Source organism: Phycodurus eques, chromosome 5 (assembly GCF_024500275.1).
Source record: "Phycodurus eques isolate BA_2022a chromosome 5, UOR_Pequ_1.1, whole genome shotgun sequence".
Taxonomy (NCBI): domain Eukaryota; kingdom Metazoa; phylum Chordata; class Actinopteri; order Syngnathiformes; family Syngnathidae; genus Phycodurus; species Phycodurus eques.
Window position 1 is genome coordinate 2,647,975 of NC_084529.1, and position 22,702 is coordinate 2,670,676.

General features: G+C 38.7%; 1 protein-coding gene across 2 annotated transcripts in view; it reads right to left on the reverse strand.

The window, feature by feature from the left end:
* The window catches only part of tspan9a (tetraspanin 9a), a 215,714-nt gene that overhangs the window by 34,686 nt on the left and 158,326 nt on the right, over positions 1–22,702 (reverse strand). The gene's annotated exons all lie outside the window — the stretch shown is intronic.

Here is a 22,702-nt window from a genome sequence, read left to right on the forward strand (position 1 = left end):
AAGGGCTCTATTTCCAATATTATTATATATTTTTTAATTCATTCGACGTACTGGCCGGCACGGAGGTATGGGGGCGGGGAGGGTGGCCTTTTGTACTTGTTGGAAGGCCTATAGACACCCTACATGAGGTCTGTGGACTCGTATTTAAAACCAGCGCTTTTCACTAGCTCATTATATATTTAATAAGGGTACCCGCTAACGTTCAACGCCCCAGTCACGCATGGATCGCTGCGTCCTCTTCCGCATATAGAGCCGTTTTCTTGCAAGTGTATTGCGGCGCTTTTACAGGGAATGACAGAAGCCATTTTGATTGGACAGCATTGAAAGTGGCTGTGATCACACGCAAACCAGCGCAGACGTCTCACTTTACGCGCTGGGCGGGGGGAAATGACCAAATCGGGTCTAGCCCGCTGTCATGAAAATATAGCTCTAAATCTCTCCTTGCATGCCTGCATGCACATGATCTGGTTCTATGTGTATGGTACCCAAGCAAAGTATATATCAAGGTGTGAGTTGAATTTCCCCGGGAAGGACACCAATGAATATAATAAATTCAAATAAAACAAATACTAACCCTGTTAGCCTCTTCTGTGATTATGTGTTTTCTTGTGTGTTTTGCAGTTATGAAAAATCATCCATCAAGCTCACCTTTGAAAAAAAAGTCACCTGAGACCACCGCCTCCCGCTGTTTCAACAATTGTTACAGGAGAGAGTATCTCTGACTGGGGGGAGTGACGCGACATTCAAATCTTACTAGCATTTTGAATATGACTTTATGGGACTAAAATATGAGGTCATTGTTAAAAATAACTCAAAGAAAAACAAGCATTTTATTTCTTAAATGTTGATAACACTGAAAAAAAAAATATGAAGCATCATGAGAAAATACTGAGCTAAATCCTGGTTGCACCGCATGACATTTTTAAGGCCACAGCAAATTCATCTATATGAAAAAAAAAACACGGAATTTAAGAATTTATTATTAGTTCATGTACACACAACATTCTTAATTTTTGAACAGCTGATAAAAGGTATTTTATTTTGTACATTTTAAAAATGGCACATAGAAAAACCTCCTACGTCACAGACCCTTCAACACAATAAATGTCTAATTTTCACATTTCTGTAGCAAACTTCAGAAAATACATAGAGTACAGTATACTGTAATGGCTGGCAATTTAGATATGACAAACCCCCAAATGAGATCATTATGTCACAAAAATTCACACTATCATCTCTTTAAAGACATGCGCATTCAATGCGAAACATATGCAGAACATACTGTTAAAAGCTCAACTGCAATCTACAGCAAGATCATAGCTAATCAGCTCATACAGTGTTCAGTAGAAGGATTACAGAAAAGACGCAGTTTTGCGGTGATAGCACATGTACATAGTACCGGTATATACTGTATATGTACATATGTGTGTATTTGACTCTTCACTTGCCATTAGTGACCTCCAGTTATCATTTCATGAATGTGACACTGCAGTGTAGGATTGTAATCAGATACTGTACATGTACCAAAGACATCGGGATTAGGTTTATGTGATTACTCTGTAAAATTGCTGTACACACACAGCCACACTTCACTGGTAGTTTAGCTGGAAGCCAAGGAACGAGTCACTGAAACACACACAAACCCGAGTATCACGTGCTGTCAAGTGTCCTCAAATATGAATGATGTTAATCCTGCAAGACTTTAACCTCTCTCTTTTTTTTCAGTCAGTGGATCCAAGTATAAACAGTGCCGTCTTGCTCCAAAATAACTTGCACGATCATTGATTCACTTTAAAGCACGACTATTTAAGATTGAGTCAGCCTAAGGGCTCCAAGCGGTGACAGTGGCAAGTGGGACGAAGCCACAACATCAAAGTAATCAAATATTTAAACACTTCAATGAAATCCAAGACTCTGCATCCTAATTTTGTCAACCAATGGCAGGATAATTTACATTCATGTATTAATAAACACTTGCTTATTCAATTCACTGACCATTTTCTCCACACATCCTAAAACTTGATGAAGAAAATAAATGCTTTTGTTGACTTAGCCCTTAAATTTTGTAACGATCTAGAGGCTACGATGCAGCCAAAGTCTAAGACCGCAACAGCCAAAATCATTACAAATGCCCACATGTGCTGCATCTTTATCAGTTCACCAATTCCTGGTATTGCTATCATCACTGAGTTTGAAGTTATAATAAGATGTTCCACAAAATATAAATGTTGCAAAAGATGACTCTTTCAATTGCCCAGAACCCACACTAAAATTCAGAGGCAAAATACTCAAGCTGTCTCAGCTTCTGACCCTCTCTTTTGTTTTTCTTACACATTATACAGAATTATCCACATCACAACTGTAACAAAAGGGCCGTATAAAACAAACAAAGGCAGTATATTACTACAACTCTGTGCGCTTTTATACATCATTCCACAATCAGACAGTTAGATGTGTGGCACTGTCAGCGCCACCGACTGGTTGGACATACAACATAAACCAGATCGAGTGAGTGAGTGAGTAGTATTAAGTCTGAAACTTCACACCTCTACCCTGTCCTTTCTGGCATTCCCTTAAGCACAGATGCCATTCCACCTCCCAAGGTGGAATGTATGAGGGACAACTTTCTTTCAGTGCTATTCATACAGAAGAGCAACTCACATAAAAGATAGAAACATCACAGCTTCAGGAGAAAGTGCAAAAGAGGCTAAAGTAGGCTTGGCATGCAACATGCAAGGTGGGGTGTTGGTTAATGGCAGAACTGTAGGGTAGGTCACATTGTAACCTGACCTCACGTGTAGTAGCAGACCAGATCACCATCAGGTTCATTTAGTGTTTTGTTGACTCATGCACGTGTGCCATGTATGTAAAAACTCTCACTTAGTCCTTCCTGTGTCCGAGAATAGTGCAATATTTTTGGCTAGGCATCATGCCTTTGCGGTTGGTTTTGTCAACAGTGTCCTCGTGGGAATATTAATCCAGAGACCTGTTAAGCATGCCTGTGGTCCAGGTCAGTATCATGAGGCTAAATAAGGTCAATTCCCCAGAAGCAAACACACCAAAAAAATGACGAGTAATCTGAAACCTTCCATATGATTTCTTGTCACAGCGAGCTCTTCTTTCACAATAACACTTGAAATTCAAAGTGGGGTGGGTGGGCACAAACTGCAGGTTGTACATGGCTGCATCATTTTTTTTAAAGAGCCCTCACACAAATACTTTTGTTTTGAATACTGGAGGTCTTCGGTTTACAGGAGAGTTCCGTTTCTATGGTGCTGACACAACCCAAATTTATATGTCAGAAGTTAGAACGTGCCATAGTCCAGCACTACTTGTCTACCCTAATGTGGTAGTAAACTACCGATTACATTAAGTATTTGTATGAAAAACAAGTGTGGGTCCTCACTTGAAAAATAGTATGTTAAGTGTTAATCAAGCGTTCCTTCTTGTGCTGTGCCCTTTTCGTAATCTCGAGAGGATGGATGTCGGGACAGTTGTAAACCGAGGACCCTCTGTAAATACCAAGAGGTTTGATAAAATAGCCAATATTTTTTTGAGAACTACAAAAAAGAAAAATGTGGGCCAAGCTGTCAAAATCTCTTTGATAAAGTTGGAAAAGAGACATTTTTAAGGGTAGCCTATTTGTTTTAAATGTATTTAAAATTTCCAAATTACAAAACAATCACAAAACATTGCAAAAAAAAAAAAATGCACTCACTGCAGAGGGTGGTAGTTACTGCAAAATCCATCATAACCATAGTTTTCTACGGAACATGATCCCAATCTCAAGAAAACCAGTTTAAAATGTGTTGTTTGTTATAGACTGTCAATGTGCATGTGCTTAAAAAATGAAGAGTGACCTGCAATCCAATAGTTCAGTTCCATTTTCCATTTACTTTACATTTGAACTGTTGTGAAGAAAGGCAAAGATAACTAACAAACTTGATCACCTGCTGTTGGGGTACCAAGTGGAGTGATAGAAGCGTCTGTTGATTGGCAGTGGTTCACCAACCTTTTTTTGGGAGGGCGGAGGTGGGGTGGGGGCATTTTTTTAAGCAATTTTTTTCAGCTGTGTTTGGACTGTGAATGTGCTAACAACAAAGTATTATCTTGTATAGATAATAGAAAATAGAACCGTGCATTAATATGCAGAGTTTCACACAGAAGCATCATTTGTGCAATGATTTAACCAGACTGTTCATCCACTTTTTGCATACATAGTGAAGTGGTAAAGGCTAAGAGTTTCAGAAATCTACTTGAAACAATCTTCTTCAAAGCTTTGGGTGGATTTATGTCGGCCAAATTCATCAATTCATTTGCTTTACCTTTTAAGTTTAAGCAGCTCATTGACTGATGTTGAAAAAAATAACCCTGAACATTTGGTCTGCAAAAAAACAAACGTAATTTTCCTGTAACACATACAGTGCTGTGAAAAAGTATTGCCCCCCCTTCTCAAAATCTTATATTTTTGCATAGTTTGTGTAAATAAATAAATAACAAATGCAATAATAAATAAATAACACTTTAAAAAAACAATAAAATCTATTCAAAGTTACCTGGTTTTGCTCTGCCATCAATGATGTCACACTACTTAGGTGTCTAACACATTCATCCTAGCTACATAGAGTATCCTGCAATAGATATACAAGCCAGATGATGGTTTACTTTTTAAAGCAATGTAGCAAGCTTAACTGAACTGTACTGCTGGGTGAAAACATGGCTTTAATTGTTCTTAAAGTAATTTTTAATCACTACTTAAAAGATTATAGAGAGAAAAAGAATAATGACACATACAAGTTGAAGTAAGTTTAACAGGACATTTCCCAAACGTTTAACAACCAGCAGTCCGGTCCAACTGAACAGAGGTGACAGAATGGTATTCATTTATCGTTGGACATTGTTTTTCTACAAATGAACGCATCACAGAGAGCGTGCAACCTACATAGTGAGTCAGTCAGACCCTGAACCCCTCTAGCTCCAAAAAATGCAGTAAGGTCGGTTGAAGTCCAACCAGCCTTTGAGCTGATTGAGGCTGTTATATATAGATAGTACTGGCAAGTCAACGAGTGCAGGGGACCTGGTTGGGCCTCAGTCACAAGGCCTGGGTTGATTTAGTGCAAGATCTTTCATCTAAAATCAGCCAGTGGTGTTATGGAACCTTTTCCATGACACAAACCATAACAATATTTCCCTTGTGGCTTCAGAAGATGAAGTGAATCAATCCAACATAAATGGAAGATGATGAGACAGTAATGACGAGCATTTCAAAAGCAGCAAGGGACGTGGTCAAAGGGGTTAAGCCATTTACCTCTTACATGGTGCATGCCTGTGGGATTCAGGGAACATGACTGGAATAGTGCAGTATTTTGGAAGATGTTAATGTGAGTGAGGCTATGCAGTGTATGTGAGCACAGAGTTTTAGGGGTGGAACTGCAGCGCAGCCATCTTTTCAATGTCACAGGCAAATGTGACTCAAAGACAAATTTGATCCACACACGAAGGCACACACAAGTGCACATGGACCCACACTACATAGTCATTTGTCCTTCATGCAGTTTTAAATCTGCTACTACCAATGAAAAATATCTATTAAGGTGTTATTTTTGTAATCACATACTAATTCTAGTTCAATCAAAAGAACATACAGTATGTAAAAGGCTAAAAAATTTAATGAATAACAAGCAAAGATGGGGTGAGGTTCACCTCTTTGTGAACAAGTGCGTGAGAAAATAGTCGAACAGTTTAAGGACAATGTTCCTCAATGTACAATTGCAAGGAATTTAGGGATTTTATCATCTACGGTCCATAATATCATCAAAAGGTTCCGAGAATCTGGAGAAATCACTGCATGTAAGTGGCAAGGCCGAAAACCAACATTGAATGCCCGTGACCTTCGATCCCTCAGGCGGCACTGCATCAAAAACCGACATCAATGTGTAAAGAATATCACCACATGGGCTCAGGAACACTTCAGAAAACCAATCTCAGTAAATACAGTTCAGCGCTACAGCCGGAAGTGTAACTTTAAACTCTACTATGCAAAGCAAAAGCCCTTTATCAACAACACCCAGAAACGCCGCCGGCTTCTCTGGGTCCGAGCTCATCTAAGATGGACCGATGCAAAGTGGAAAAGTGTTCTGTGGTCCAACGAGTCCACATTTCAAATTGTTTTTGGAAATTGTGGACGTTGTGTTCTTCGGGCCAAAGGGGAAAATAACCATCCGGACTCTTATGGACGCAAAGTTCAAAAGCCAGTATCTGTGATGGTATGGGGCTGTGTTAGTGCCAATGGCATGGGTAACTTACACATATGTGAAGGCACCATTAATGCTGAAAGGTACATACAGGTTTTGGAGAAACATATGCTGCCATCCATGCAACGTCTTTTTTGTGGACACCCCTGCTTATTTCAGAAAGACAATGCCAAACCACCTTCAGCACGTGTTACAACAGCGTGGCTTTGTAGTAAAAGAGTGCGGGTACTAGACTGGCCTGCCTGCAGTCCAGACCTCTCTCTCATTGAAAATGTTTGGTGCATTATGAAGCGTAAAATACGACAACGGAGACCCCGGATTCTTGCTAAAAACAATAAGGTTTATCAGTTTGAACATTAAATATCTTGTCTTTCTAGTGTATTCAATTAAATATAGGTCGAACATGATTTGCAAATCATTGTATTCTGGTTTTAATTTATGTTTAACACAACGTCCCAACTTCATTGGAATTGGGGTTGTATTTTCGTATTACTATTTTCTTCTTTTTAAATTGCTGTTTATTCTTTTGAATGTTTTGGAACAAATTAATTATCCCTGCGGGTGGTGTTTCTGCTAGTGAGCTAAACGTAACACTTCAAGGAATAGTTGCATGCAATTTTGAGGGTACCAGTAGAGATATCTTTCTCTTTCTATCTATATGATACTTTAAATCTTTAGCGTTCTTGCAAAATATGACAAGTGGCTGAAGCCACCTAAGCTATATAACATTATAACTATGAATTATTAATTCATTATAATTATGAATAACACTTCACAATGGATGGTGTCAGTTTAGCCCACAAGCAATTTTCCCCCACGGTTGCATGCGTACTGGAAAATGCAATCTAAGTTAGTAATGTTACGTGGGTAAATTAAGTATAAAAAGACCTATTAGATTCGCTTATTCTTAAATTGAACTTAATTTAATACAGCCATGACAAAATGTTGTATTTTTTATTATTGCAAGTGCAATATTTGGCCTGCAGACAAAAACCAAAGGGAAAGTACTTTAGACTACTATGTGCAAGATAAGGAATCTGCATGTTGTACTGTCTTGGGTCAGACGATTTGATGGATTGGAGTAAAGAAAGAAAGAAAAACCAGCAACTTATTGTTATTTATATTATTTCAGCAATGATTTTATTGTTGGGCCATTAATTTCCCTGAGAGAATAAATGTTTAATTGGTGTTGAGTGGGTCCTTGAAAAAATGTCACCACTGTAAATTTTCCCTAGCTGGAACCAAGGTTTGAGAACTCCTGTTCTAAACAGTTAAATAGTAATGGCTAGAAACCAAGCACTCTGACGTTTTAATGAGGATATCTTTTAGAAACAGTGTTAATAATACATAGAGAGCTACAGTAAGAGGAAGGAACTAGAAAGGAGTGACTAGATGTAGGGCGTAGAAAAGAAATGAAGAGACAAAGAAGAAAGTAACATTGACAGTGTGCCAACTGAAAAATCAAGATAAGTAAAAGGAATGACAAGCAATTTTCTTAGAAATACAACACATACACACCTCCACATAAAGCCTGCCGTGCTTAAATCCAGTGTGTTATTTCCCAGTATCGATACAATCGATTGATTACCTTTTAAAACGGTTTAAATCGATATATTTACGTCCGGAAGGCTAACTCGCCGAGCAGAGCATACATATAAGCATATAAATAAAAAAAATTTTAGAACAGTATTGCCTTTATATTGTTTCTACATGGCAGTTGAAAAGTTGGATCACATATGTTGGAGGGTTGAAGTCCTTTGGTGGTACGAAAACTCCTTTTTGTACCAATTGCACAAAACCATGTTTATCAAGGGTATTTTTTATTTATTTTTATGTTTTAATGAAATTTGCCTGCCATCATTCCTTGCAACACTGTTTCATCCAATTCCCTCATCTTGGTTAATTGGTGCACAAGGAAATTACCGTATTTTCACGACCATAAGGCGCACTTAAAAGTCTTATATTTTCTCCAAAATGGACGGGCACCTGTGCAAAACAACATCGGTTTGGCTAAGGACCCCCAAAAATGGCACCTACAAGAGACACGCTTACGAAGCACAGTTTAAACTGGAAGCTATTAGTTACGCGGAAAATGGGAATCGAGCAGCCGCGAGAGAATTCAAGATCAACGAATGCATGGTTTGCGAGTGGAGGAAGCAGGAAAACGAGCTTCGCCAAGTCAAGAAGACAAAGCTGAGTTTCCGCAGAAAAAAAAGAAAAACAGAATGCGGAAACAAGGCGTGGTGGCCCGAGTTGGAAGACCAACTCGAGCAATGGATTAATGAGCAAAGAACAGCCGGGAGAAGTGTCTCAAGTCACCATTCGACTGAGTGCAATAACTCTGCCATGTGGAGCAAGTGAGGAAGCTTGCCATCATTCCGGGAGGCGTGACGAACCGCTGGACATCCGTGTAAACAGGGTGTTCAAAATAAATATAATATTTCACACTGTACAGATTGTTGATTATATATATGCATTGGTTTTTCCTTTTCTTTGTTTTACTCTGCTGTCTGCTGCTGTATGCGGTATTGTAAATGAGCATCTGCCAATTACCTTACCTGGATGGATGGATAGATTTGTTTTTCATTGTGTTCTTATAGCCTGCCAATTATCTCCTCTTAAAACGTAAACCCCCTCCATTTGTAATAAACAAGCTTATTGGCCAAAATAAAAAGTTTATTTTTGACACTGTTTGTGTTCTTGTTTGACCTTTGCTACTTTTCCAACATCCAAAATGGCAAAGGCAAAACACTTTCTTCTTTTGAGTTACAGAACTATAAGTCATTGATCACATACACGTCTATACAGAATATTCAATTATATTTCTTCTACTTTTGGCTCTATTTTCAGAAAGACTCACTAAAACTGTACCTTGACAATTGAAGCACGAGGGAACGGGAGCTTTGTGAATATATATATATATATATATATTTAACTGTGAATAAAGTTTAGCACTTCCACCTCCCTTTGCCCTGCAGTCTCTCCTTACCTTCCCACACCACAGAATCACTCTATCAAAAGGTAATAATGGCTTCATATTACAGTGCTCTTCATTATTATTCCACCTTGGAAAGTTAAGCTATGTCCCCTATATCACCTAATGAGATGCTGTTATCAGGATGGAGCTAGGCCCTGAGTCCTAAGTCAGGACATTCCCATTGAACGTTCTCATCTGAAGATCAGTATCATCTTTAAATTGCCAGGTGAGAATTAAGTTATTGTATTTATTACTATAGCTACATTAATGCTACTTCACTCTGTTTTAATATACTGTAACTTGTATAGTGGAAATATTATTTCATGTAATTAGCAGTTCTAAATAATCACAAGTGACAAGGAGAATTTAAAGAAATAAAATGGAGAATAATGCATGCAATGCTCGGTTCACGATTAATATTGAATCATCCTAACGTTCCCCTTAAATTAGACAAATATCAATGAATGCAAACAGACAGAGTTTCAATCGAATGCTACCTTGTGAGACTTTTTGCTGCATGGAAATGGTTCACTGAACAGTGTGTTCTCTGAGTCACAGTGTTTATTCCATTATTGGTTAATTAGTTTAGAAACTCATTTATATAACAACATGAGTTCAGCCACCCTGATGTGGTTTAATTTATTATTGTTTTCTAAACTCCTGACATTTCACACTGTACAAATGTGTACTTCAGTCGACATTTTTAGTCCTGCCGTTCTGCTAAATGAAATAATGCCGGGCTGTTTTTTGGGATCTTCCCCCCCCTACCGCAGTGCCACAGGCGCTTTTTGTTCAGTTCCATTAAAATGAAAATTTTCTGAGGCGCTCAGTTTCTCTGCTCGATGTCAGCCCAGCAAAGGAGCAGTAATCTTAAAGACTGTTAGGGAAAATATACTGGCATAGAGGAAGAATCTGAAGAGCACTTCAGGGATGCATGGAGCTCTTTTGAACATCAAAATTACCCGTGTAAACATTCCCTAGAAACTTCTGTAAAAAAAAAAAAAAAAAAAAAAAAAGACCTTGCCATTAAAAAGGATTCCAAGTTTGGTATAGCCTACTGTACTTTCCTTTTCCTCTCATTTTCCATGTGACGCTGTGATGCGGCATCATTGGCAAACAAAGAAATCCCTCTTTACGAATTCATCATGAATACTGTATCTGTACAGAGAAGACTTGCGGAAAAGTGATCTACATCATTGCCTCAATGCCATTTTGTAAAAGTAAAGATGATGAAGCAGATATTTCCTCATGGCTTGGTTCAACCTAATTGGTTCATATGCAAATTGGATCGGATCAAGGTAGGAAGTGCTTCAACACCACAACGGAACCACCCCAGTTTGTTTGGAACCATAGCGTGTTCTGATATGACCAGAGTTCAGTTGCACCATTCACAAATGCACCTCACCAAGGAGGAGAACTAAATACATTAAGGGTGCATTTCACTCTTGCTCTCTTTAGTACATTTTTTAAAAAAAGTATCTAAAACAGTAACTAGACTTTTCAGTAAAGTTTGGATGTGTTGGGAAAGAAATCTGATATTGATACAATACGTGTATTTTGCAGCCATTCGTTTTTCCTTCTGATGTCAGAAAACAAAAAACAGGAAACGACCCTATTGTCTTTTTGTTTTGTTTTGATGCATCAAAACAAAAATTGGGAAACGAGTCAGAGCTGGACGAAGTGGCTAGGGAGAGGGAAATCTGGGCGTCCCTGCTAAAGCTACTGCCCCCGCGACCCGACCCGAATAAGCGGTAGAAAATGGATGGATGGATGGAGTCAGCTGCTGTTTGTAGTTTGAAAATTGAAAAACAGAAAACAAGCCTTTATCTGATGTTGTAGTATGTATTTATTTAACACAAGTCGGGAAATAAAATACGATCATAATTATTTTCCTCAAACTTGCTTAATGCGGCTTTGCCTTGACCCGGAAGACGTGAGCTCCATGCTGACGGTGACGCTAAGCTATGGAGGTCAAAGTCCATGTGTTCCATGTGCCTTCCAGGGAACGACTACCTCCCAAACAAGGCCACCATAGGCACATAGGTTAGCCGGGCTCTGTTGTATCTAGTGTTCATATTTATGGCTCCCTGCTGTTGATATCATTAGCTTGTGCATCTATTTCAAGGCTTCGGTTCTCTGGGAATTCTAAACATGGCTTTATACGGCTATGCCAACTTGATAGTGGAGCGAAAAACCAACGGCATAACTTTTGGTGAAATCGCTACAGGGTTTCAGAGAGAAATGTTCAAAGGTGGATGTCAGAGTACGAAGCACCAGAAGAAGAAGGTCTACCGGGTGAGAGAGATCAAAAAGGCGCTATAAATCGGCCATTACTGCATTTTAGCTGTGATATTTATTGGTCGATTATATCGGCACTAGCTGACTGTTTTCGCTGAGCTGCGAACAGCAATTCCGCTTCAAACATGTTCACAGCCAGCATTAAAAGACGAGTTTATTTTTATTTTTATTTTTTTAAAGAAAAAGATAACTCCAAGAAGGGACCCATGCATGGATCCAGTCTTCCACTAATTACCACAACTACATTAATTGTCATGGCTTGCTGGTGAGTTGTATATTTACCATAATTTCTCGTGTATAATGCGCACCCATGTATAATATGCACACCCAAAGTTGACCTCAAAATTCTGGAAACCCTTTCTACCTATGTATAATGCATTTTTACAATGCATGATTTTGCTTCTACCCATATGATCAAAATAAAGTATTATCTGTATTTTGTTAGTTTTTTTCAAATAATTATTCTGAAGTTAAGCACTTTATTTGAACATGTAATCCTTTTTTTTAAATTTACTTGCTCTTATTTTGAAATTTACAACCCTACTTTTATTTTAGTAAATAAGAAAACACACAGTTGTGCTCATATGTTTGATTACCCAGGCAGAATTTATAAAATGTGTGCAATTCTTTCAAGAAAACATGAAGGACCAGGCGAAACACATTTAATTTTATTTTAATGGGATTCAACTTAAACAGTCAAGCATTTGAGAAAAGCATTATCATTAAACAAAACATAACCATATATAAATTAACGATGGTTGTTGTTCAGTCATTAGTCATATTTAAAAAAACAATATTTCACAAATTCTGCTAGGGTATGTAAATTTATGACCACAACTGTACATATAACAGTCATATGTAGCCAGGTCATATTGGAATGAAAGTGTAGGTGACACCTTTTTCATAACCAGGAGGTGGCGGTGGCATAGTAGAATGAAAGTGTAAAGCTTTTTCAATACCACTAGATGGCGGCGTACACTTATAAAATGTGAACTATTTTTTTCCATTTGCGGCTATACCTTTGTATAATGCGTACTATTGAGTTTTGACAATTTTTTGGGGAAAAGAAATGCACATTATACACAAGAAATTACATTAATCATTTGTTTTTATCTGTTGTCAGTCCATAAAAAATAGACCGACAAGGTCGGTGGCATAAGAAAGGTTGGGGACCAATGATCGAGGGCACAGTAGGCAATAGGCACACCCTCTTTTTTATTGAGAGACTTTAAAACATGCATTCAGTCATTTGCACCATATTCTGATTAAATAACAGGGGATTATTAGCATAAAGAGTAAAAAAACCATGATTTCCTTCAAAATGCAAGTGTAGCCATGCTTGGTGACGACACACATGATATAGTACATAACGCATTTTTATATTTAAACTGTTCTTTATCTTTTTCATGGATTTCACTGACATTCACAAGTCTCAGGAAAGATCCACTTTCCATGATTTGAAGCCAGCCTCAGCTGTCAATGAGGCTGACCTCTTTGGTTTTTCTGCATTCATTCACACTTTATACTGGGGTGTAGATGAAAGGTCCAGGCACGTAAAAAACAACTTTTGCCTGAACGGGATAATATGGCCCTTAGTGAACACATCTTTGGTTTAGTGTGTGCGCTGTGTTCTTATGAAGTACCCTGAAAGTGCACTCAGCTATTTGTTGGTGAAAACTGGTAGATTCTCCAGATGATTATCCAATTTTGATTCATGTTTCATACTTTTAGGCTGTTTCACTCACTACTCCATACACCAAGCCTTCTTTCTTTTTATGTGCACTCATATTGTTGTGAAGGATTTAGGTTGACATGGATTTTTTTTATCAGTGTGAAAAAGAAAGAAATAGACCCATCACTGATTAATACCAGAAACGGACTAAAATATGGTAGTGGGAAAGTATGCTAATTAAGACAGCTGACGTGTGCAGCTGTTTTTTAGTAACAGGTTTATTCTGTGGGCTGTTGCCAAACGTTTGTGATGCTCTTGTGGTTCATAAATATGCACACAATGCCATTAATGAGCTCTGCAGTCTTTGAAAGATGATTCGTGTGCTGATATATGCACACAACATTTCGTGGTCACAAACATCTGACCCTGTGTCGGAGATAGTTGCTGTTGGAGATGGATGGAGAGAGGTAGCCATTGGTTCTGCAGCTTTAGATATTTGTTTTTCTCGCTTTTGCTTTTTTTGTTGACATACAGGCAAAGAGGCAAGGTGGTTAGCACATCTCCCTCACGACCCAGGTTCACATCCACCCTCGCCTGTGTGGAGTTTGCATGTTCTCCCCATAGGTTTTCTCCAGTTACTCCAGTTTCCTCCCACATTCCACAAACATGCATGTAAGGTTAACCGAAGACTCTAAATTGCCCATAGATGTGAATGTGAGTGTGAATAATTGTTTGTCTATGTGTGCCCTGCAATTGGCTGACGACCAGCTCAGGGTGCACCCCGCCTCTCGCCCACAGTCAGCTGAGATAGGCGCCAGAACGGCCGCGACCCTAGTGAGGATAAGTGGTATGGAAAATGGATGGATGGATGGATGCAGGCAAAGAAGAGAATATTCTACCTGATACGCAGCAGAGGAACCAGGAGAGAGGAACCAGGAGCTGTCATGATTGACGACTTGCTTGAACTCTTCTATCCGGCCTGGCATACAGTGGAGTGATTACACCATATCCATCCCATGTGGCCAGGAGCAGTCCTACCCTTGAGCTATATTTGCTAGCTGACATTAATGCCTTGCTCCTGCTTGACTCTCTACGCCTCCACCTCATTCCTCTTTCAACGTTACAAAACTATGGCTACCCTATCCTGTGTCACAGTACTTTTGGCCTTTGTATCATTGCATTTGATAACATTCCTTTAAAGAACAGAAGCAAATGACAAATACATTGTGGCAATGTCTCTCCAAATACAAGGTAAAAGAAATAACTTGCCACAACATTTTGTGCATATAGTTTTTAGTGTTATGTAATTCCATGAGAGGAGAGCCTCTCAGTATGATGCGGGGCAGAGCCCACTCCAACCATTATAGGAAATCCATTGTTAATTGAACTTTTCTCTGACAACGTCATTTAAAACTGAGCATTATTGATTGAGTAACGTGTCCAGTGGTAATAAGTGCAAACTATTAAAACAGGCATGTTGTTTCTTTTGTTCTCACTGTGCTTTTGTTGTTCTTCGAGGCATCTTCATTTTAAAGAGACAACCATGTTCTAAGTTTACATGAAGCACAGTAGCTGTGAAAAGAGTCTGTCACAGCAGTGAATTAAACAAGGGAAAAAAAACGAAAAAAAAAACATTCTACAGTAGAGAAAAAAAAACCTGAATGTATTCAGAACAGGACTGGAAAAAAACTGCAGTGGGGATGCCTGGGGGATGAAAGAGCAGTGTGCTGCTTGCACACTATGAATCCACATATAAATATTATAATATATAACTATCTGTATATACCAATGGACTTAACATGCCATCACGGACTTAAAATACTGACGGTCGGATTATGCTGAATGATCATTCTCCTTTGCGAGTAAACACTTTTTTCAAAAAGATGATGTAATTCAAAAATCCCAAATATCCTTCCAGAAACAAAATGAAAATAATGAAGGTAAAAATGTGAATTTCTTTTCATTTGAATTATGAATGCTGTTTCAGTAGAATGGTTACCGTAATTTCTCGTGTAGAATGCGCACCCATGTATAATACGCACCCCCAAAGTTGACCTCAAAATTCTGGAAAACCCTTCAACCTATGTATAATGCATTTTTACAATGCATGATTTTACCCATGTGATCAAAAAATGAAGTATTTTTTTTGTATTTTGTTAGTTTTTTCAAAGAATTATTCTGAAGTTAAGCACTTTATTTGAACATATAATACTTTCCTTTTATTTACTTGCTCTTATTTTGAAATTCACAGCCCTACTTTTATTTAGTAAATGATAAAACACACAGTTGGGCTCCTATGTTTGATTACCCAGGCAGAATTTGTAAGATGGGTACAATTCTTTAAAGAAAACATGAAGGACCAGGCGAAAGACATTTAATTTTATTTTAATGGGACAAAATTAAACTGTCAAGCATTTCAGAAAACCATTATCATTAAAAAAAACCATAAAGAAATTAATGATGGTTGTTGTTCAGTCATCGTATAAAAAAAAATTATATATATATATATATATATATATATATATATATATATATATATATATATTTCACCAATTCTGCCTGGGTATGTAAACTTATGAGCACAATTGTACATACAGTATATGCAGTCATATGTTCCCCTGTCTTATTGGAATGAAAGTGTAGGCTACACCTTTTTCATAACCTTGAGGGGGCATACCAGAATGAAAGTGTACAATTTTTTCATAATCTCTAGGGGGCGGTGGAATATTGGAATGGAACTGTACAGCTTTTTCATAACGTCTAGATGGCGGCATAGATTTATAAAATGTGAAAGTCTTTTTCATTTTCTCCTATACCAATGTATAATGCGCACTACTGACCTTCGACAATTTCTTTGGAGAAAAAATTACGGTAGTTGTGCTGATATATTACACATAGCCAAGCTACAAGAGAAAAGAAGTCTCATCATAGAATCACTTAAAATTTCTCCCAAAATCTTCCTCCATCATCTTTTTGTAGCATAATTAATGAGGACAACTTTGTCCTGGAAAGCAGTGAGTCAATCTTGAGATGGAAGGAGGGACGTCAAGTGCAGATTCACTTGAGAGTTTAAAATGTATCAATGTATACATACGCTCAAATGAACTGCAATCCAAAGGCCACTACAGTAGTCAAAAAGCTCCTTCAGTCTTTTGTCACTACATCAATCACATTCTCTTTGGGTTTTTCCAAATGTTATTTGAGAATGCATCCTGTGCCGTAAGTAGGCTGTTTGGCTATGAATAATTATGATCTGTTCAGAGAAGGTGATGGCTTATATTCAGCTATACACTTAATTTACAGGAACCACATTGGAGAAATTAGGCCACAGTTCATCTGCTTCTTATATCAGATTTTAATTATGATGTGTTCGGGGTTTCCCACACTTTAGGAATGTGCTAAAATTGTTTTCATTTCTATCTTCGAAACACATCTAATCAATTTAATTATGAAAGGATAATTCAATAAGTAAAGTCAGTTTAAATGGCCTACCCTCCATTTTTTTTTAAGGCATTTGGTCATTTACTTACGGTAGCATTACAAAGTTTGATTGCAGTAGAAGTGAAGCTAAAAACTTGTAAACAATGGCATCCGACAAACTGATTAGCAGCATTAAATTAAGTTTTCTCTTTTGTTGACTGTTTTGATAGTATATGATCTATTTCTCTGTGACACAAATATTGAAATCAACTTCCGTAATCAAACTACCCATTAGACACAAGATCTGTCTTTTCATCATGACCTAATATAATTGTATTTTCGTGTGAATCTGAGCATAAATGGTGGTTTCTCTACATGTGCTCTGCGACTGGCTGGCGACCATTCCAGGGTGCACCTCGCCCTCTTGCTCAGAGTCAGCTGGGATAGGCTCCAGCACACACCGTGACACCAGTGAGGATAAAAGATACAGAAGATGGATGGATGGAGGAATGAAACACTCCATTGGGCGTTGTCTTGATCTCTTAATTTTCCTCTTGACTGAGCCTGCCTATTAGTGCTTTCCAACCTCAGAAAGACACGCCAGGGACATGGAGTCGCTGAAGAAAACGCACAAACAATAGGGTCGCTTGCTCAAGCCAGCCATGCCTCAGGGGCCGAATTCAGCTTGCAGTTAATTAATAGAATGTTGAAAATGGATGTGACTTGTATTTCTGTCTCTATTTTGAGTCTCAGCAGAAGGGAAACTTTGGGCTTATGAATTAAACATGCAGTGCACTGTACCCCCATATGACTGAATGAGCTCTGACATTACGAGAGACAGTAAAGTGATACTGTATAAGGCAGCTTTTATTGCCTGTCTTCTGCACTTCTACTTCTTCTATGTACTGTATGCCCATAACAAATTTTCAGGTTAGGCTTCAAAAACAACCTCTCTGTGCAGCAAAACACCAAGTAGGCACAGTGACCTGTTGAAGTATCACCTTCTGTAAACTCATAGTCTTCCCAATTCTTGATCCACCACATTGAGCTGTTAGCTCCGAGTGAATAATGGAGCACTGTAGGCAAGACTCTCTTCCGACCATTACTGCTCTTTGCATTATTAGACTAGCTGGATGTGGAAACCAGCATAGAATGACATGATAAATTGGGATCTTGGGGTACCTATTTGCTGCAAAGTTACAACATTCCTTCTCCTATCTTTTCATCATGGAACATCGAAGCCCTGAAAAGCTCATCCGTGAGGCAACAGGCTGGAGTGATCCTGCAGAGAAGATGCAGGCTGCAGAGGCACACAGACTGATCAATACATAAGAATTACTACAGACGAACCTCCAGGGTTGAACACAATCAATTGTGGGATGCTGATCAATCTCCAATTTTGTGGAATTAAAAAAAAAAAAAATCCTTTACAACATTATGGAAATATTATTAATATGGGGTGGAGAAGTATGCCATGATGCTTACATGTCTGCCTCACAGTTCAAGTTTTTGGGTTTAAATCACGGCTCGGGCCTTTATGTGTTGGGATTGATTTCTCTTCACCTTCAAAAAACATCCATCTTGGCTTATCGAAAACTCTAAAATGCCCATAGGTGGGAATGTTACCGTGTTAATGGTTGTCTCCAGAGATGGGGTAGTAATGTGTTACATTTACTCCGTTACATTTACTCAAGTAGCATTTTGGATCAATTGTAATTGTCAATGTAGTTTTAATCCTGCGTACATTTTACTTTTACTAGAGTATTTATGTTTCAGTAGAAACTGTACTTTTACTTCATTACAATGATCTAAATACCGCTCGCTACTTTTATGTATCAATTATTGCTTATCTATCAACTATTTCGTGTGCGACATCTGTTCATACTACGACTTGGACTTCTGCCTGCCTACGTGGCGACCATGTTTGGAAGGTCGTCGTTACCATTGAAGGCAACGGCGCGCGACTCGTGTTTACATTTTGACGAAGAAAAGCAACAGCTTTCATGTACTGTAGTATTTGTCTGGAAATTTCAGCTCACTTCTCTAACTTAAGAAAACAACTTAAATTGCAGATGTTTTGCTGTTGTTTTGGCTGTGCATATTCACCCACATTAACCCCATTTCATCACAAGTAACAGTAAAACATGCATCTCTTGGAGTACTTGCTAATCTCGCTCACACTGTATAGACAAACACACACACACACATAGCAATATCAGAATTTTCACATTCACATTTTGTTTTGTTATTTTTATTTTATTGCTGTTCATGCTCTGATTAAAAAAATCTGAAGTTACTCACCATTTACTCAGTACTTGAGTAGTTTTTTCACTGTGTACTTTTTACTCTTACTCAAGTAATTTTTTGAAGGACCACTTTTTACTTTGAGTTGAGTCACATTATTGTCAAGTAACAGCACTCTTACTTGAGTACAATATTTGGCTTCTCTACCCACATCTGGTTGTCGCTCTATATGTGCTCTGTGAATGACTGGTCTGGCCAAAGTATAGCCTGCCTCTTGCCCATTTGGGAATGGCTCCAATTTACCCGTGACCCTAAACAGGAAAAGCATTAGAAAATGGAGGCTTGGATGGATAGTCAGTGGGAAACTGTTACCATCAAATACCTTTATTTAGTACACGGAAACTGTTTAAAGTGACATTCTTAACTAACATACAACTGTAACAATAAGTTAATTTGTTCTCAAAGTTAATTTTGATGATGAGTGATAGGACCAAAGAGTGATTGAGTGAGTGAGTGAGTGAGCCTTCCACTGAGTGAGTGAGTGAGTGAGTGAGAGTAAATAACTAAGTAAATCAAAGAAAACGCAAAACAGCCTTGTGAAGCTAATCTTGTAGATGCTCACTAATCTGAAGTCTCATGAAATATCATGAGATGTACACAGGCCTGTGAAGTCAGGCACAGTGGTTCAACTTCTGGATTATGTTCAATTTAACAAATTAACAAATTTACAGTATTTAGCGGCTTTTAACAGTAGAGGTTCCATGAGTCGCAGTTTGTGGGTGCAAGCCTAGTGGAGAACTGTCTTGTTCAAATTAGATACTCTGTAATTGGAAGCGAATCAAGTCCTCTGGGATACAACAATGAGAATTAAAAGATTCGAGTCATCATGGAGGACAAAAATGGAAATAGCTGGAAACCACAGGTGGCCAGCTTTCTTAAGACTCGTGTAGAATTAAAACACACACGCATGTGTATATCAGCACTGGAAATCGAGAGAAGGCCTTCCACTGAAACTTTTCTGCATGGCTGCATATCAAAGATAGCCTTTGCAGACATACCAAAAACATACACAGATATGCATCTCTCTACACACAAATTATTCTGTTAGTGGACAGTTGGAAGAGCTCGGTATGACACATCACTGCATTTCCTTTCCAGACTCTGGCCTGAGGGAGGTGGTGCCTGGCCAAGCCACTCACTTCTGAAATATTAAGGCTAAAACCCACAGCATATTACTAATTCTAGCGAGAGCTACAAATTGACAGAAAAGGGAATCTTATGTTTGCCTATTTTTTTTATTTATGTACTATAAAGGACTACATATTTACTGTATTGACAACAATATCAAACTGTGATCATCCTGCATTGTCTAAAGGGAATATAGATAACATGACCACACAATATGCTCACAAAGCCACACAATCTTTAAAAAATGGCATTGTCAAGCCCTGTGAACAGTTAAGGGGAGCAAAGAAAAGAACAAAAAGTCAGACATGCTGCTAGGCTGGATTGCTGTCAATTTAAACGGCTCAATGACACTAGCCTGCACGTGTAAAGGAAGCACCATAAAACGGTAGTGCCAAGCCAAAAATTTACTTTTCATGCTGATGTAACCTGCACTTACAGTATCCGCACTTCATCGCTAACTTCTTGCTTGACTATCAATAAATAATGACACAGTCTCAGCTCCTGCTTAGTTATAGTTCCCTGCTGGATAATGACCCAATATGCCATAAAAAAAGAAAGCTCCTAGCTACTTTGTACACAATTAAACTACAGATGGCATAGTACCTCATCTCCTTATATTTTGTTTATTCGTCTGAAAATGTTTATAAGTAAAAACAATCTATATTCAAGACAAGAATAAGTTACAGTATAAAACCTTTCAGCAAAAGATATCCAGAGGCTGGATGTGTGAGAAGAACATGGGCAGGATGGGTGAACTGGTGATCTCAGAGGATTCACACTTGAGAAGAATGATCAATATCCTTCCATCTTTGCTGTTTTTTCCCTTTGAAGAGAAAATATAGAAACCACCATCTAGAAACCACTAGGAAAGGATACTGTGCCAAGCCAAGGTGGGTAGTAGTGGGTGGTGAAGGTGGTCAATTCAATTATTTCTCTGTCAGAGCACTTTTTGTATTCCAGACAGAAACCTGGCAAAGACCCATTTAAAGAAGGAATGTATTGGATTACTCATATTTTCACCCTTCCATTCATTTTCTATAATTCTTTTCCTGTCACTGGTGAATTCCAGCTGACATTGGGTGAAAATTAGGGTACACCCTGGACTGATCTCCTGTCAGTCACATTGAGAGAAACAAACATTTAACCTCACATTTACGCTAATGGTCAATATTGACCTAATTCATGTTTTGAGACAGAGAACTGTAGTTTTGATCTTTTTTCACATTTCCAGCATGATGGTCACAGATTGGCATGTAGAGCAATGATGTGGTGAAATAATGACAAAATGACTGTTTGTTAGAGAGAGAGAGAGAGAGGGAGAGAGAGAGGGAGAGAGAGAGAGAGGTGGGTAAAATTTTACTCAAAGAAAAACCATCCACCCATCCATCCATCCATTTTCTTCCGCTTATCTGGTCGCTGGGGCAGCAGCTAAGAGGGATGCCCACACTGCCTTCTCCCCAGCCACTTTGTCCAGCTCTTCCGGGGGGATCCCGAGGTGTTCCTAGGCCAAGCAGGACATACGTAGTCTCTCCAGCGAGTCCTGGGTCGTCCCCGGAATGTCCTCCCAGTGGGACGTCCAGGGAGGCGTCCAGTAGACATCCTAGCCATATGCCCGAGCCACCTCATCTGCCTCTTCTCAATGGAGAGGAGCAGTGACTCGACCCTGAGCCCCTCCCGAATGGCCGAGCTTCTCAGCCGATCTCTGAGGGAGAGCCTGGACATACTACAGAAGCAATTTCGGCCTCTTGTATCCGTGACCTTGTTCTTTTGGTCATGATCCACATCTGGCGACCATAGGTGAAGGTAGGAAAGTAGGTCGAGCGGTAAATAGAGAGCTTTGCCTTTCGGCTCAGGTCATCACTGCAGACACTGCTCGGATCCGTTTGTTGTTCTCTCACTCCATTCTTCCCTCACTCGTGAACAAGACCTCAATATACAGTACTTGAACTTATTTACTCACAAAAGAGACCAAAGTATGGAAACTCGGGATCGGTTGTAAGAGAAATACCAGTCCACTTCCAGAGCACTGCCAAGAGGAGATTAAGCTCGGCATGCAGCCTCCAAACTGCTCCAGGGACTTGTAAGCCCCCCACCCCCCTCACTCTGACATGTATTCTTTGATGCATGCTGTATTTGGGATACATTTCTGCAAATGTGTCAAATGGATTCAATGTATAATTCTGCCCCCCCCCCCCCCCCAATTTTGGTAAGTTGTCTGTTTTTTTTCAACTGATTAAGGACAATTTTGCATCACTGAATCTGTACCTGTAAATCGAATGTTACGTTATCATTGTTCAAAATTCAGAGCATCAAACTCTGTTTATTTGAACCTCTAAAGCGAAAATACCTGTACATGTAGACAAAAATGAGGCCATAGTTTAAAATGTTAACCTGATTATTATGTTTTGTACAATATAATGCTATTTTTCTTTATCTAAACACGAAACAAAAGTGCTGGTTTTTTTTGTAGCTGTTATGGATTATTGGCATTTCAACTCATTTCAATTGGAAACATTGATTTGATAGAAAAGTAAATTGAGTTATGAGCTTGGTAGTGGAACAAATTGAACTCATAAATCAAGGTACCACTGTACTTTTAATACCTGAAGGGGTATTTTAAAAAATCTGTGTTGCGTGATTTAGACCAAA